This window comes from Neomonachus schauinslandi, chromosome 8 (assembly GCF_002201575.2).
Source record: "Neomonachus schauinslandi chromosome 8, ASM220157v2, whole genome shotgun sequence".
Lineage (NCBI taxonomy): Eukaryota > Metazoa > Chordata > Mammalia > Carnivora > Phocidae > Neomonachus > Neomonachus schauinslandi.
The window spans coordinates 136,987,706-137,003,349 of record NC_058410.1 but is presented as its reverse complement, the minus strand read 5'-3'; positions in this window follow the sequence as shown (position 1 = coordinate 137,003,349).

The following is a 15,644-nucleotide window of genomic DNA, read 5'->3' as shown; positions in this document are numbered from 1 at the left end:
ATATAAAGTGCATTTAGCTGCCATGTCTCTTTAAGCACCTTCAGTTCAGAATAATCTCTCAGTCTTCCTTGACATTTGAAAATTATAGACCGGTTAATTTGTGGAATGTCCTTAAGTTTATCAGAAGTTTCCTTATGATTAGGGGCACCTGGGTGGCTCAGTTGGTTAAGCGTCTGCCTTCGGCTCAGGTCATGATCTTCAGGGTCCTGGGGTCGAGCCCTGCATTGGGCTCTCTGCTCCATGGGGAGTCTGCTTCTCATTCTCTCTCTCGGGTAAATAAATAAAATCTTTTTTAAAAAAAGTTTCCGGGGTGCCTGGGTGGCTCAGTCGTTAGGCGTCTGACTTCAGCTCAGGTCATGATCCCAGGGTCCTGGGATCGAGCCCCACATCGGGCTCCCTGCTCGGCAGGAAGCCTACTTCTCCCTCTCCCTCTCCCCCTGCTTGTGTTCCCTCTCTCGCTGTGTCTCTCTCTATCAAATAAATAAATAAAATCTTTAAAAAAAAAAGTTTCCTTATGATTAGATTCAGGGTAAGAACAACATGGAAGTGATCCTGGGTTCTTCTGGTTGCATCTTTATGTGTGGTACATGATGCTGCTAGGTGTTATAACTGGTGATATCAATTTTGATTGCTTGATTCAGATTTTATCTGCCAGGTTTCTCCATTGTAAAGTTTCTATTTTTCCCTTGTAAGTATAAAGTATGTGTGGGGAGATACTTTGAGTCTGTGAATATCTAGTTGTTCAACAGACTTCTAGCCATTAGTTTTAGCATCCATTGACATTCTTGGTTGATTCAATCATCACTATGATAGTTGCCAAGTGGCAATCTTCTAATGCCATCATGTTTTTCTCCACTTATTAACTGGCATTCTAGTGTTTAAAAAAAAAGGCTTTTTCTTCTTCCCATTTGTTCTTCTCTAACGTATTTAAATCAATAGGTAGGGACTTTGAGATTTTTATTTTATTCAATTGGTTATAATCTAACACAACCATTTATTTTATTTTGTCGCTCAATTTGTCCCAGCTTTGATAATTGGTTGTGCCCTTTTAAGCTGGGTTCCATTACTTGTTGATATGTCTCTATGATTCTTTAAACACTACCTTATGGCACCAAAAATATTCCAGGATCATCTTATATTTTCCCTGCCTGAACCCTGAAATCACCATTTCTCCAGTTCTGGTTCCTCAGAGTGGAGAAAGGAATTTACAAGTCATGAACACACAACATGGTGTGTTCACTGCTAGGGTGTTGCTATCCCCAGGCCCTCTCAGTGGACAGAGGCTCACACATGCACACACACACACGCACTCACATCTGTATTTATTTCCATCACTAGTTGTACACATTGAAAACTGAGTCCACACTAATACCACTCATGAATATCCAACCTTCTGGGTTTTCATTTTCTCCCTTTCCAGATTTGTAACTCCTTTCTCTGACAGTGAGCATGGACTCCCACTATTTTGAATGTATTCACTTACTAGATCAAGCCCCTTTAAATGTGGCCAATCTCCCATCACCGCCACCACCACTGCCAGCTCACACAACCACCTGCCTTACCTGCTCTCGGCTGCCACCCTGCTTGGATGACACTGTCCCGCACTGGGCTACCACCTCTCTCACCCTCCTTACATGGCGCACTCCTCACCACATTCAGGCTCTGACGCTCAGACCAGGGTGCCACACCCCAATGCCCGCAGGCACGGATGTCTGCCTTGTTCAGCCCTACCTAATGACTTTTATCAGGAATTAATCAGGAAGAAGAGCAGGAATGGAGGTAAGGTTGGCAGGAAGGAAGCATGATTTGAAGTAGTTTGGACTCTTACTAAATGTGACCTGTACTTTTTAAGGGTCTCATTACTTCATAATCATATACTGCCATGATATTCTTTAGAAAATCAGCTACAAGTTATCAACCACTTGTTGCAATCATCAAATCTACCTTCAAAGGATAAAGATCACTAAAGATAATCTAAAGATTATTATACCATCTCTGCCACACTCATCAGGATGACTACTATCAAAAAAAAAAAAAAGAAAATAACAAGAGTTGGCAAGGATGTAGAGAACTCGGAACTCTTGTACATTGCTGGTAGGAATGTAAAATGGCTAACCATTATGGAAAACAGTATGCAGGTTCCTCAACAAATTAACAATAGAATTACCATATGATCCAGCAATTCCACTTCTAGACATATACCCAAAAAGAGTGACAGCAGACTCAGGGATATTTGTAAACTCACATTCATAGCAGCATTAATCAAAATAGCCAAAAGGTACATGTAACCCAAGTGTCCACCGATGGATAAATAGATAAATAAAATGTGATGTAGACATACAATGGAATATTATGCAGCCTTAAAAAAGGAAGGAACTTCTGACATATATTTTAATGTGTGTGAAACTCGAGGACATTATGCTAAGTGAAATAAGCCAGTCGCAAAGAGACAAATCCTATATTATTCTATTTCTATGAAATACCTAGAGTAATAAAATGCATAGAGACAAAAAACAGATGAAAGGTTAACAGATGATGAGGGGAGAGAGGATGGGAAGTTATTGTCTAATGGTGTAGGGTTCCAGTTTTGCAAGATGGAAAAACTTCTGGGGATCGATGGTCATGATGGTTGCGCAATAATGCAAATGCACTTAATGCCACCGAACTGTATGCTTAAAAATGCTTAAGATGGTAAACTTTATGTCATTTTTCGGTCTCAGTTGTGGCTGCTATAGAATGCCATGGACTAAGTGGCTTATAAACAACATAAATTTATTTTCACAATTCTGCAGACTGGGAAGTCCAAAATCAAGGCAGCTGGGGTCTTCTGTGTTCTCACATGGAGGGAGGGGTGAGGGAGCTCTCTGGGGTCTCTATGGGCACTAATCCCATTCATGAGAACTCCACTCTCATGACCTCATCAGCTCCCAGAGGACCCACCTCCAAATACCATCACACTGAGGATTAGGTTTGGACATAGGAATTGGAGGAGTGGCAGGAGCCCCGAATAGTCAGACTTTGTCATGTATATTATCCACAATAAAAAATACTTTTTTAAATTATACAAGCTTTGAACATTGTTACAGAAAAGATGTTTTTGAAACGTCCCAAGCACGCAAACAGCAATGGAACAAAGTATATAGTTCCTGCACAATGACTATGCTGATAGAACAATCCCCGTGTTTCCCTATTACCTTATGCAAACACATGTACTTATAGGAATCCTAATAGTTAGCTATCTTTAAACTTCAAGAATAGAAAATCTTGGAGAAAGTATTCTGTTTAGGTCTTGGATAAGTTAATATGAATTCAATGTATCCATATATTTTTTTAAAAAACAGGTATTTTCAGGATAATTTCAGCTAAACATACCTGAAATGTCATAAAACCCCCTCAACCATATATATGAAAAGAAATGTCAAGAGAAACAACAGATAGTGCTGAGAATAAATTCTCCCAACTCCATAAATTATACAGTGGAGTCTATTTGAATAATGCAATCAATCCACATGAAGGTTTTAGGCAACCTGATTAATTCAACAAACCTTCATTGAATGCTACTTATGCCAAATACAGTATTGAGTAATGAGGCTATAGAGATGAGCATGACCTAATTTCTAACCTCTTGGATTTTAAATATTCTAGGTGGGAGAAGACAGAAGGTAAGAGCAGAACTGGTAACTACTTAAACTTTGAATATATTATCTTGTGTAATCCTCACAACCTCCCAGTGACTTAAATATTATTATTCCCATTTTTCAGATGAGCAAATTGAGGCTGAGAGACATTAAATAAATGACTCAAGGGTTAACTATTAGTGAAAAACAGAGATCTAATTTCTGTGTCAATCCATCTGATTCCAAAATCCATACTCTGTCTCCAGCTTTAGCATATGTTACATTATATCCAGCTGTATCACACAATATAGACATAGGAATAAATAATTACAGCCCACTACAACATTGGTGATACTAAAAATACTTAGCTCCCTGGGTTAGGCTAAAAACCACTACCACAAAGTGGTTACTTATATAGTGGAATTTGAGATTATGTAGGAATTCTGTAAGTGACAAAGGAAGAAAGAATATTCAATGGCAATGGGAAACTAAAAATATTTTCTTTTTTCCTCAATATCAGGATTTTGTCCCTGGTAGAAATCATCTTCCTTATTCCTCCTTCTACTGTCTCATTCCTCTCCTTGAAAAACTGGATCAAAACTCAGCAGTGCAGTGAAAACACTAATTTGAAAAGATATATGCGCCCCTTTGCTCATAGCATTATTTACAACAGCCAATATATCGGAACAACCCAAGTGTCCATCAATAAATTAATAAAGAAGGTGTGATGTATAAATACAATGGAACATTACAGACATAAGAAAGAACGAGATCTTGCCATTTGCAACATGGATGGACCTAGAAGGTATTATGCTAAGTGAAGTAAGTCAGAGAAAGACAAATACCATATGACTTCACTTATATGTGGAATGTAAAAAACAAAACAGAAATGGACTCAAATACAGAGAATAAACTGGTGGTGGCCAGGGGAGGGGGGATGGGCAAAACAGGTGAAGGGGATTAAGAAGCTCAAGTGTCCAGTGATGCAGTAAATAAGTCACAGGGACGAGAAGCATAGGGAATATAGTCAATAATGTTGTAATAACTTTGTGTGGTGATGAACTACACTTACCATGCTGAGCATTGCATAGTGTATATAATTGTCAAATCCCTATGCTGTATACATCAAGTTAGTATAACATTGTATGTCAATTATACTTCAATAAAAAAGTTTTTAATTGAAACATAAATAAATAAAGTAATTGTTTGGGGGTCCAAAAAAACCCCTCAGCAGTGAACAGTTCTAAGTAAGATACCTTTTCTCATTCATGCACCCTTCCAATTCACTCTGGTCTACAGCTCACCCACAAGAAGGTGTCCCATTTCCGTGTTACTTAGAAATGTTCTCAGACCTTTGCAAAGTGAGAACGCTTCTTTCACTGTTTCCTTTACATAAACAGATGCTTCTGGAAAGCTATGTTTTGAAGTGGTTTTTTTTTGTAATATGTTTCCACTTGGCATATCTTGGTATGTATCGTATCTGTGCTGTGGTGTACCATCTTCTGTCTCTTTTGTATCCCCACATAGAGTCTGTAATCATCTTCAGCACGTGAGGGATGCTCAGGAGATATTACTAATTGATTTTAAGTTTTCTCAAAGAACATTCATTATCATTATCATTATGCCCACACTGGAAAAGTGTCAGATGTCAATGTCTACTTGGTAGAAAGAAATTGACTCGTGAATGTTAATACCTCCGTGAAATATTTTTCTATAGATAACAATTTTCTAGGAAAATGCTCTTGCGATGTAATGACTGCATACAGACTCATTTGTTCTCTGGGGAAGGAAAAGCACCCCTACAACACACACCTCCCAGACTTGGCTAGTGACAGGGCTAATACAGATGCCCAGAGCTACATCCCTTACCCAGAGCTGACATTCTTTTTATCCATCATACCTCAAGCATCAGAACACTAATTCATGTACAGGATAAGACAACTGCCAAATTATTAGACCACAGAGAGAAGCTCCTCAGACACCTGTCATGTTGATGAAAGCAGCACCGTCCTCTGACCTTTGCTGGTTCAAGGTCGATAATGAGACAAGTCAGGCAGGAAGAGCAGTGTGTGCCGACTCCATTAACGTGCGCTGTGTGCACACTCAGGAGCACTGCATCTCCTGTCAATTAGTGCAGGGAAACTGGGGACTACTGATTACCAGAGATGTGGCATAGCGAGCCGCGGTTACCTTTACTTCTGTAACCTGCTGCATTTTAATTAGCCCCAGTCCCCTGACTATTTCTTCAATGCTTCATTATTGCCATCCTCAAGAAACTCAAGTAAGGCTTTGTACATCTCACATCATTAATTGGAAGAAACGTGGAACATTCCAGTAATGGAGCTGGAGGACACTGGACTCTGGGCAAAGGCTATGCGGGGCTTCTCAGAACAATATAGTCAGTCGTGACTTTGCTCAGAGCTGCGTGGAACAGGACCAGTAAGAGAACCACAGGGAGAGACGAACTCTGGGAGAGAAGCCATGGGGATGCAGCTAGGAAAGAGACAAAAATAAACGGGTGATGGTGGCCACTCAGACCGGCGTGGCCATGGAGGAGTCTGCTCGTACTCTTACAAAGAAAGAAAAGCCATTAAACAAGCCATCTGAGCAAACAAAGGGAAACAAGGAAGGAATTTTAAAAATATGAAGTGGAAAATGTCTTCATACTTTTCAAGCTTCTCTCTTATAAAGAGAAAATGGTCTGAACCTTTGCAAAACCGTTCTACCCGGATAGATTTAGAAGTTGAAAACATTAAAGGCAGCTGAGGCTTGTTCTAAGCAACCAACAGCACGGTTCGCAGAGCTGTGGTTCGCAAACTTGAGTGAACATCACAATTACCCGGAGCCCTGGGAAAACACACACTGCGAGCTCACGCCTCCCCTCCTTCAGGTTTCTGACCAGGTAGATCTGGGATGGACTAGAGAATTCGTATTTCTAGGAAGTTCCCAGGTGATGCTGTTACTGCTAGTGGGGGAAGGGCACCATATTTTCTGAACAACTTTCCAGGAAACAGCTACCCAAAGTTGCAGTAACGCCTAAAAGAAATAATCAATCCTCGCCTTGTAAAACATAGACAGCTTTATATACAATCACCTAAGTTAGTTCTCAAAATGTTAGCATGAAGTTTTATATGCATTAACATCCCATTATTTTATTTAATTGGGTAAACTGAAATACTTGTCTTAGTGAGATTCTTTAGTGCAAAAATTTTTATAAAGAGTTCGTTGTAGAGTAAAAAGGGCATCTCTTTGCTCAGAGCATGTGTCTGTACTATCTTCCTCTTCACCTAAGAAATGTTGTTTTATTTATATGTATAAAGGATAACTCACTATAGGCCAAACTGCATGGGACAATAACCTGGTAAGTATTTGAAGTGGGTGTGTGTGTGTGTGTGTGTGTGTGTGTGTGTGTGTTACAGTTTCGTTTTCTAGCCATTGCTTTATCTAAAAAAGTATACAAAGCTAAATATTAGACATTATACATAATATCATTATGACTATGGAACAACCCATTTTAATACATGCAGACTTCAGTGACTCATCTATAAGATGTAGAAACCCACTTAAAAATCTTTGTTCCAGGGTGTCTGGATGGTGCAGTCAGTTAAGCATCCGACTCTTGTTGGTTTCAGCCTCTTTCATGATCTCAGGGTCCTGGATCAAGCCCCACGTGGGGGTACACACTCAGTGTGGAGTCAGCTGGAGATTCTCTCTCCCTCTGCCCCTCCTGCACATGCGCACTCTCTCTCCTTCTAATAAATAAATAAATAAATCTTTAAAAAAAATCTTGGTTCCTTCTTAAGATTCCATGACATGGAATTTCCTATTTTTCTATTTTTCCTATTCTAATTTTCTATAATATTCTATTTTCTGCTTGAGTCAGCATGTTTACTGCCTGGTGTGACATTCAGATTAGAAATGAACATTTTAAATTCTGAGTTCAGGTTCTTTGGCAAGTTATTTTTTTTTTCTTCTGGATCAGCACCAAACTGAAACGACCTGTTCCTTTGCCTCTCCTCCACATTCGTGCAGACAGAAGTTCAGATGCACTGCACATTCTATAAAACACCAACCCTGATACTCCTAGGATAAGTAATGCATTAAAAAGGTCACATTCAGAACCACAGAAAGATCAAGTCTTTTGAGAAATTCTTTCTATGGCAGAAATTGAAATTCCTTAGAAAGAGCACTGAGAGATCATTATATTTTAATTCAACTGAAAAATCACTTGAAATTCACACTTTCTCCATCCACTTTATTTGACCTAAATTAGAATGTCCAATGCTAATGACACAGTAGCCTAGTATTCTGAAACTAATGAATTCTGAATCCCTCCTGTAACATCACATTTGTTGTGAGCTTCCAATCACGTCCGTGGTTCATACTGATTCTGTAGCGGACTGTTGGTCAAAGCCTGAGTCCATGGCAGCACGGCACCTACAGCCGACGTCTTGAACCAGGAGTGGGAAAACAGTGGGTGTAAGGATATGGTTCTACCTACTTGGTTTAGGTCTAATACTATTTTTAGAAATGTTTATTTGGAGGTAATAAGGTTTTCTCCAATCCCATCTTTCCCCTTTGGACCCAACTAGCCTATAAGAAACCAGACAATGGGGAGTAGAAATGTGAGTAAAAAATTGAAGTCCTCATTCAAAGTTTTCACAAGAGTTTCAGGCTTCTTCTACCACCAGAGAGCCAATAAATATTTAAACCTGCTTAGACACCTTTGTCTGTGTCCTTGTACACGTAAAGCACGGCTCAAGATTTCAGAAACAAAGTCTAACCACGAATCTTCTCCTTGCTGCCCCCAGCATTTCAGAATTTGAGTGGATCGCCCCTCTTTTTTAAAGCATCCATGGAGCCCCTCATTTTCTCTCTCATCCCCTTAGATAACAAAGTTAAAACAGATTTTCTCTCACACTTGGCACACCTCAGATCAAAATCACCAAGCTTCTATGTAGAAAATTCCTTTTCTTCAGAGTGGCACTTTCAGATGACAAAACGTGTGCAGATCATGAAGGGGGGAGGAGGGGAGAAGAAAAGCTCCAGCCCTTTCTGTTCTGATACTGACCTTCCACTTACATAGGGAACACACAGAGAGCTTGCAGGACTATTGTCAAAAGTATTTTCCTCTGTGGAGGAGTAAACTGAGGCCCTGAGGATTGCAGGAACTAATGTGAGAGCAAGCCAGCCCCGCACAACATGGTAAATCACTTCCTATTGGGTCTCTGCCACTGCTCAGGGATCCCTGCAGAATTCAACTCTATCAGCGCTCTCTGTATAGAGATGACCACTAAATTGGTGGTTCAACGTTGTGTTAAAATCCTATATATTTTCAGCTTAGATACAGAAAAATAAAGACACAAATTTTAAGAGTGTAAAAAATTCCCGCATGCTAGAGTCACCCATATTTGATTCTACAAAGGAGTCTACTGACTTTTCATGACTCGTATACCCAAGATCTTATAGCCCAAGTTTTCATTTATCACCAAGTATTTTGGTAGCTGCTGAGACAAACCCAAGTTTATTGTTTCCTTCAGGCTGTCCGAGTAAGGGCTTATATCCTCCTTATACAGACCTAAGGGAGACAGTTCCAGTCTTCACGGATCAAATCACTGAGACTACATGCCCGCACACAAGCAAGAATGAAGGGAGTTTATAAATGAAAGGGTGCTGCTGTTTTTTTTTAACCACCTACTGTGTGAAGCATCACATTCCACCAGGAAGGGAACTGTAAAGGAAGAAAAAAGAGAAAAAGGAAGGAGCGTGTGTGTGTGTGAGAGAGAGAGAGAGAGAGAGAGAGAGAGAGAGAGAGAGAGTGTGTGTGTGTGTGTGTGTGTGTGAGAGAGAGATCAGACTGCCCTCTGGTGGACATAATTTATTTCTTTCTTCTTTGAAGATCTAACAAAGGAGAAAGGCATCAAGAAAAAAAAAACAGGGAAAGGACAAATTAGAACATGAAAAAGAAGAAAAAAAGGGGAGGAAAGGAAAGAATATAGACAAGAAAGTCAAAAGAAAAAAGCAAACTAAAAATACTGGAGAGCAGAAATCAGGGACGTCAAAAAGGATATTTGGGTTAAGAAAAGGAAGAAACAGGATTACGAGCAAAAACAAAGACCAAACAATGACTAGTCTCACCTCACCATTTGATTAATCCCAGTTTTACAGAAAAAATTAAAAATTCTAAATTCTAAATAGATATGGCACATTAATATTTTTCTCAATAGGTCTGCTTTGCTCATTTAAACTGTTTTCATAGCAGCTCTTAGACATAAAAATTAAACATTTTGTGGAACTTTTCTTTTTCAAAAAAGTTACAAATGTAAAATTGCTTTTTCCTTGCACTTTTATAAGTGGAACATAAATCCTGATAGGAACATACAAATCATAAATATACAGTGCTGTGTCCACTCCATATTTACCACAAACAGGAGGGGAAAGTGACTATTGTTTTATTTTGTTGACAGATTGAATGATTTGCTCACACATTTTGTAGCTATTTAGATGCTTTGGAGAGAAAACAATGAAGGTTAAAATATTATAAAATTTAAGATGAATTGGCAATTTTAAACGTGTTTATTACATAAAGACTACAGTAGGATCTGAAGTCTTACTGACAACTGCCAACATCCCTCGTGCATTCTGTTGTCAAATTTTGGCATGTGTATCATTAATGTCAAGTATGACAAAAAGAGAAATTCAGAGAAAGCTAGAACACCATCCTCATGCTTCCAACCCTACATTTCCCCAAAATACCACCAACCAGAGCCATAGTATCTCTGTCCTGGGGTGGGGGTGGGAGGGCATGAGACCTTCACTGTCCACCCCTGTGCAAGGGATTCAAGAGTCCAAGAGAGCAACTCAAGTGCCCAGCCCTAACATTCCCATCAGCTGTATACCACTGTAGAGCTCAGTCCCATTCGGGACTGATTATTACCCACTCCTTGCTACTGAAACACACACAGTGGCCTCCATCTTGAATTGACAAACGATCATTTTCTGCTGCTGCAAGACTGGAACCCCCTCTTAGCTAGTTAGCCAAGGGGATATTTGGAAAAGGGGCAAAATTAATTAGTTTCATTAGCCTTTAAGATATCTTGGGGCATGCAACCAAGCTAAAGCACAGCCAGTTATCTGATTCTGTGCCAGAAATCATAGGCAAAGAGGAAACAAAAGGAAAAGAAAAACAACCATCAGACGTATTTTTCACCAACAGATCTCTTCCTTCTACCCCAGAAAGAGCAGCCAAAGAGGCTGCACTGAGCATTCCTCCCTGCCTACAGGTAAGACAGGGATGTGACCACACGTGCCTCCTCACAAATGAACCTGGGCATGGTTGCATCTCTTGGGCTCATTCTTGGCCAAGCTCCTGTTCATGGGACTGAAGGGAAATTCAAGTGGACAGTCATGAAGATTGACCTTTGGTCTACCTTTGGCTTTAATGCTCAGACATTTTGTTACTTTGAAACACAAAGCACCCTGTCTAGTTTACCATATTCCCATTAGGCACTTGCCTAAAGGTGCTGATAATGAACATGCATTTTACTTCCTAAGTGTTCAAATTTCTGGAGAGCGGTGTCATCACCTCTTGGCCTGCACAAGTAACCTTAGGATATGAATCCCTTTTCATTCCTCCTTTCCTTCACTCCCTTGATTTATTCACTTCTATCATGTCTTTCCATACTGAAAAGTAAAACCTAATTATCTTCACTAAGAACCTTCATTTTGCTCAAACATAAAAAAAACGAGCTTCACACTCTGCCAGTAGCCATCCCTGATCAAAAAAAAGAAAAGATCTCTCCCTCTCGGAGAGCAGGATACACTAAATACAGGGATCAGACAATAGGCAAGAGAGTTCCACAATGGTGGAACAGAAATTCTAAATACCATTCATGAAAAAAGTCTCCCAAATTTAGCATGATAAAGGTTTAATATCCTGGGTGGAATCCACTTCCCATTCTAAAAAAACTTTTAGGGGCACCTGGGTGGCTCAGTCGTTAAGCATCTGCCTTCGGCTCAGGTCATGATCTCAGGGTCCTGGGATCGAGCCCCGCATCGGGCTCCCTGCTCGGCGGGGAGCCTGTTTCTCCCTCTCCCACTCCCCCTGTTTGTATTCCCTCTCTCGCTGTCTCTCTCTGCCAAATAAATAAATAAAATCTTAAAAAATAAAAAAATAAAAAAATTTCAGCTTGTAAGATTATTGTTGGAAAAGTTAGCTTTGCAGGGGAGGCAGTATTGATTACAAATATGTTTACACCAGAAGGTAAGTCACAGGCTTTAGAACCAGACAAAAACAACAAACAAATTTCAGATGCTTTCTTTTGAGAAATTACAAACTTATCAAAACCAAAAATGCGGGGGTTTTTTGCTCATTAAGCTAAAGCGGTCAGTTTTTCTAATGTCTACATTGATCCATGATAGCAAATTGGACATTAGCAAAAATATGAATTATTTTAGATAATAAAGATGATGCATTTAAGTCTTATTTCTGCTTCGCAGCAATTTGGGGTGTTCACAAATAGTAATGCCAACTGTTGACATTTATTATTAAGTGTGAAGGGTAGGGTACATCTCTGAACATAAGCCAGGTTGCTAATGCCAGAATGACCAGCTATATTTCTAACTATTTATAATTTATATTTATAAGATAAATTTCATGCTTTCAGCAATTTGAGAAAATCAAAAATGAACTCGATTTTTGAAAATTATATCCCATTTAACATAACTCTGGGAAAATGAAGGTTCAATCAATCAAGTTACTTAAAAGAACATTTCTATAACTAGATTAATTCATGTAATTATCTTTACCAGATTAATTTTACTTGAGACTTATAATTATTTTCCTAGTAATTGCTAACTTAGGCCCACAGCTATTGACTCTAAAGTTCCTTTGTCATTCAGAAAACATTTATTTACTACTAGGTGTTAGGAATACATTTTTATTTTTAATTGATGTTTTTCAGGTGCTGACACTAGAGAAAAGGAGACAGACGAGTATCTGACATAGTTTCATAAATGTCTCAGCAATCTGTTACAGTAGTAAAATAAAGGGCTACCTAATCGGGCGCCTGGGTGGCTCAGATGGTTAAGCGTCTGCCTTCGGCTCAGGTCATGATCCCAGGGTCCTGGGATCGAGTCCCGCATCGGGCTTCCCGCTCCTTGGGAGCCTGCTTCTCCCTCTGTTTCTGTCTCTCATGAATAAATAAATAAAATTTAAAAAAAAAAAAAAAGGGCTACCTAATCAAACCTGGAAGAATCAGGAAGCCTTCCTCGAAGAGATGATTTATGAATGGAATTTTTAATAATAGTAATAACAACAATGCTATTCTAAATGTTTCACCTCTTTCATTTACTGTTCACAGCTGAACTGTGATAGATGCATTATCATCATCTCATGTTACAGGTAAGGAGATGGGGGAAAAAGAGGTGAATTTACTTGCCCAAGTCAGTATAGAGAGGAAGTAGAGGTTTCCAGATACCAATCTAAACTAGCCTGAATCCACAGCCCATTCTTAACCACCCACCATGAACACTTTCCAGTTTCAAGCAGAGGGAGAAATTCAAAGATCCTGAGGTCTGGGAAATCACCAAACATTTGGAGACCAGCTAGCAGATCGGCATAGTGAAAGCACAGGGCATAAGATGGGTATTAGTGCCCAATATCAATCTAAATTTATCCACGAGAATTGTAGGCACTGTTGGTTATAACCTTGATCCAGATGATTATACTAGTTACAAAAACTAGGTTGTACTGGGGTGACAACACAGCTCCAAAATCTCAGTGGCATAAAACAGATGTGTTTATATCTTGCTTACATGACATGTCCAGCCACTCACAAGGCTAATGTGGGCTCCATCTTAACTCTTGCCTTCCAGGACTGTTCTGGGAGGAAAAGAGAGGACTGCAAGGTCAAGCCCAGGCAATTAAATGCTTTGGCCCAGAAGTGACGTCTGTCACTTTCACTCACATTTCATTGTCCAACACGAGTTCCATGACCACACTTACCTTCAAGAGTAAAGGAAGTTCAATTCCCCTTGTACTTTGAAGTTGAGCAGTAGAGGATATTGGTAATTATGAGTAATACATTCCACAGTTTTGGTTTTCTCAGTATTGAGAGGTAATAGCATGCAGCACGTCAAAATAGGATTTGAAGTCAGACATAGCCAGGTTGGAATCCCAACATCACAACTCATCAGTTTGTTTTCTTCTGGTTAAGGTACTTAACCCTCGAAATTACATTTTCTTTTTCCTAATTATAGAGGCATTGCCCTTTCAAGATTGTTGCATGGTTTAAATGAGATCATGTATCAAAAGCACAATGAAAGTGTTTATGACATAGAAGCCCAATAAATGGTGGATTTATTTTACATTGGTCAAGAATCTGCAACTTAGGAGAAGTGAAGAGCAGATTTACAAAAAGGATTGTAATATAATAGTTGATTACAATGGTTACCTCAGTTTACATAACAAAATATTCAGTGAGGCAGCAGGAAATTAGAGTTCACATGCCATAAACAAGGGAGTCTCTACCTTGTTTCTTTCTTGTATTAGTTTTCTATTGCTGCATAATAAATTACCACAATCTTAGTGGGTTCGAGCAGTTCCCATGCAGTTAGCTCATGGTTTTGGAGGTCAAAAGTCCAGGCTGGGTTCAACTGGGTCCTCCGATCAGTTTCTCACCAAACTGAACCACGGTGTTGCTCAAGTTACACTCTCATGTGGAGATCCGGGTCTTCCTCCAATCTTATGAGGTTATTACAGAATTCAGTTTCTTCCTGCTATCAGACGGAGATCCCTGTTGCTTGCTGGCCGTAGGTCAGGAGCTGCTTTCAGCCCCTAGCCACTGTTCCATGCCACATAGCCCCTGAAGGCAGTTCACAGCATGGATGATTGCTTTCTTCTAGGCCAGTGGAGATACTTCTCTCTGACTTCTTCCTCTGTGATTAGAGAAAACTCTATGCTTTTAAAAGAATCACCTGATTATCTCATGCCCACCCCAGATAATCTCCCCTTTGCAATGTAACATCACATCATACTCAGAGGTTCCACCCACACTCAATGGGAGAAAACTATACACAGGTGAGGGTCATTGGCAATCATCCTAAAATTCTGCCTACCACATTCCTTCACAATTCTTACATGTTGAGCACAGCAAGGTCTCCAATTATAGTAATTCATGGAGATAGAGTGTAGGAGGCATCTATGGTATATAACATACAATCCTTAGTGCCAACAAGCATAGGATTCCTAGAACAAATGATTTGTTTCTTTCATTTGGAAACCCATTCCTAAGGGAAATCTTCACATATTTGTTATGAGAGAATTCTCCATGTGTCCTGCTTTTCTGAACATCTTTCAAACAGAGGCACATACTGTCCTAGACTATCTTTTAAAGGATATTATTTATATCCTTTATATCCTATTATATCCAAACAACCTTGGAATTTGGAGACTGTGTCTCTCTCTAGAGCAAAAGGCATGTTTGCTTACTAGCCTGTATGATAATATCTCCTTCCAAAGCAAAGGACAGACATGCCTACTGCCTATTATAAAAGATTCAGATTTCCCAAGACAAGATTCCTCCCCTGGAACACAGCTTACTGTATAAGAGACAACCATCTGGGTCCATCTGCTTCATCTCCATTGGAAAATGCAGGCAAAAGGAAACTGACCAGTCTGGTGACTGATTGCTAAGAGTAATAAGCAGTCATTTGTCTCTGACCCAGAAGTCTTGTGTCTTCTGCCAACAGCCATAAAATTATGGCAAGCTAACATATTAGCTTGGAAGAAAAGTAAAATCATAGACTTTTCATAGTTCTTGACAATATTCAATGCTTTGAAAGACAGAATATAAGGAATGGACAGTGAAGAGAAAATTTGTACTCAAAGAAAAAAGCTGATTGCATTTATTTGTAAAGAATTATACATACATATCTTTCCCTTTAGAGGATAAATATCTGGAAGGATGCAGTTAAAAATATCTAAATTGATAGACAATTTGAGTGATTTAGATGGTCTGATTTTGG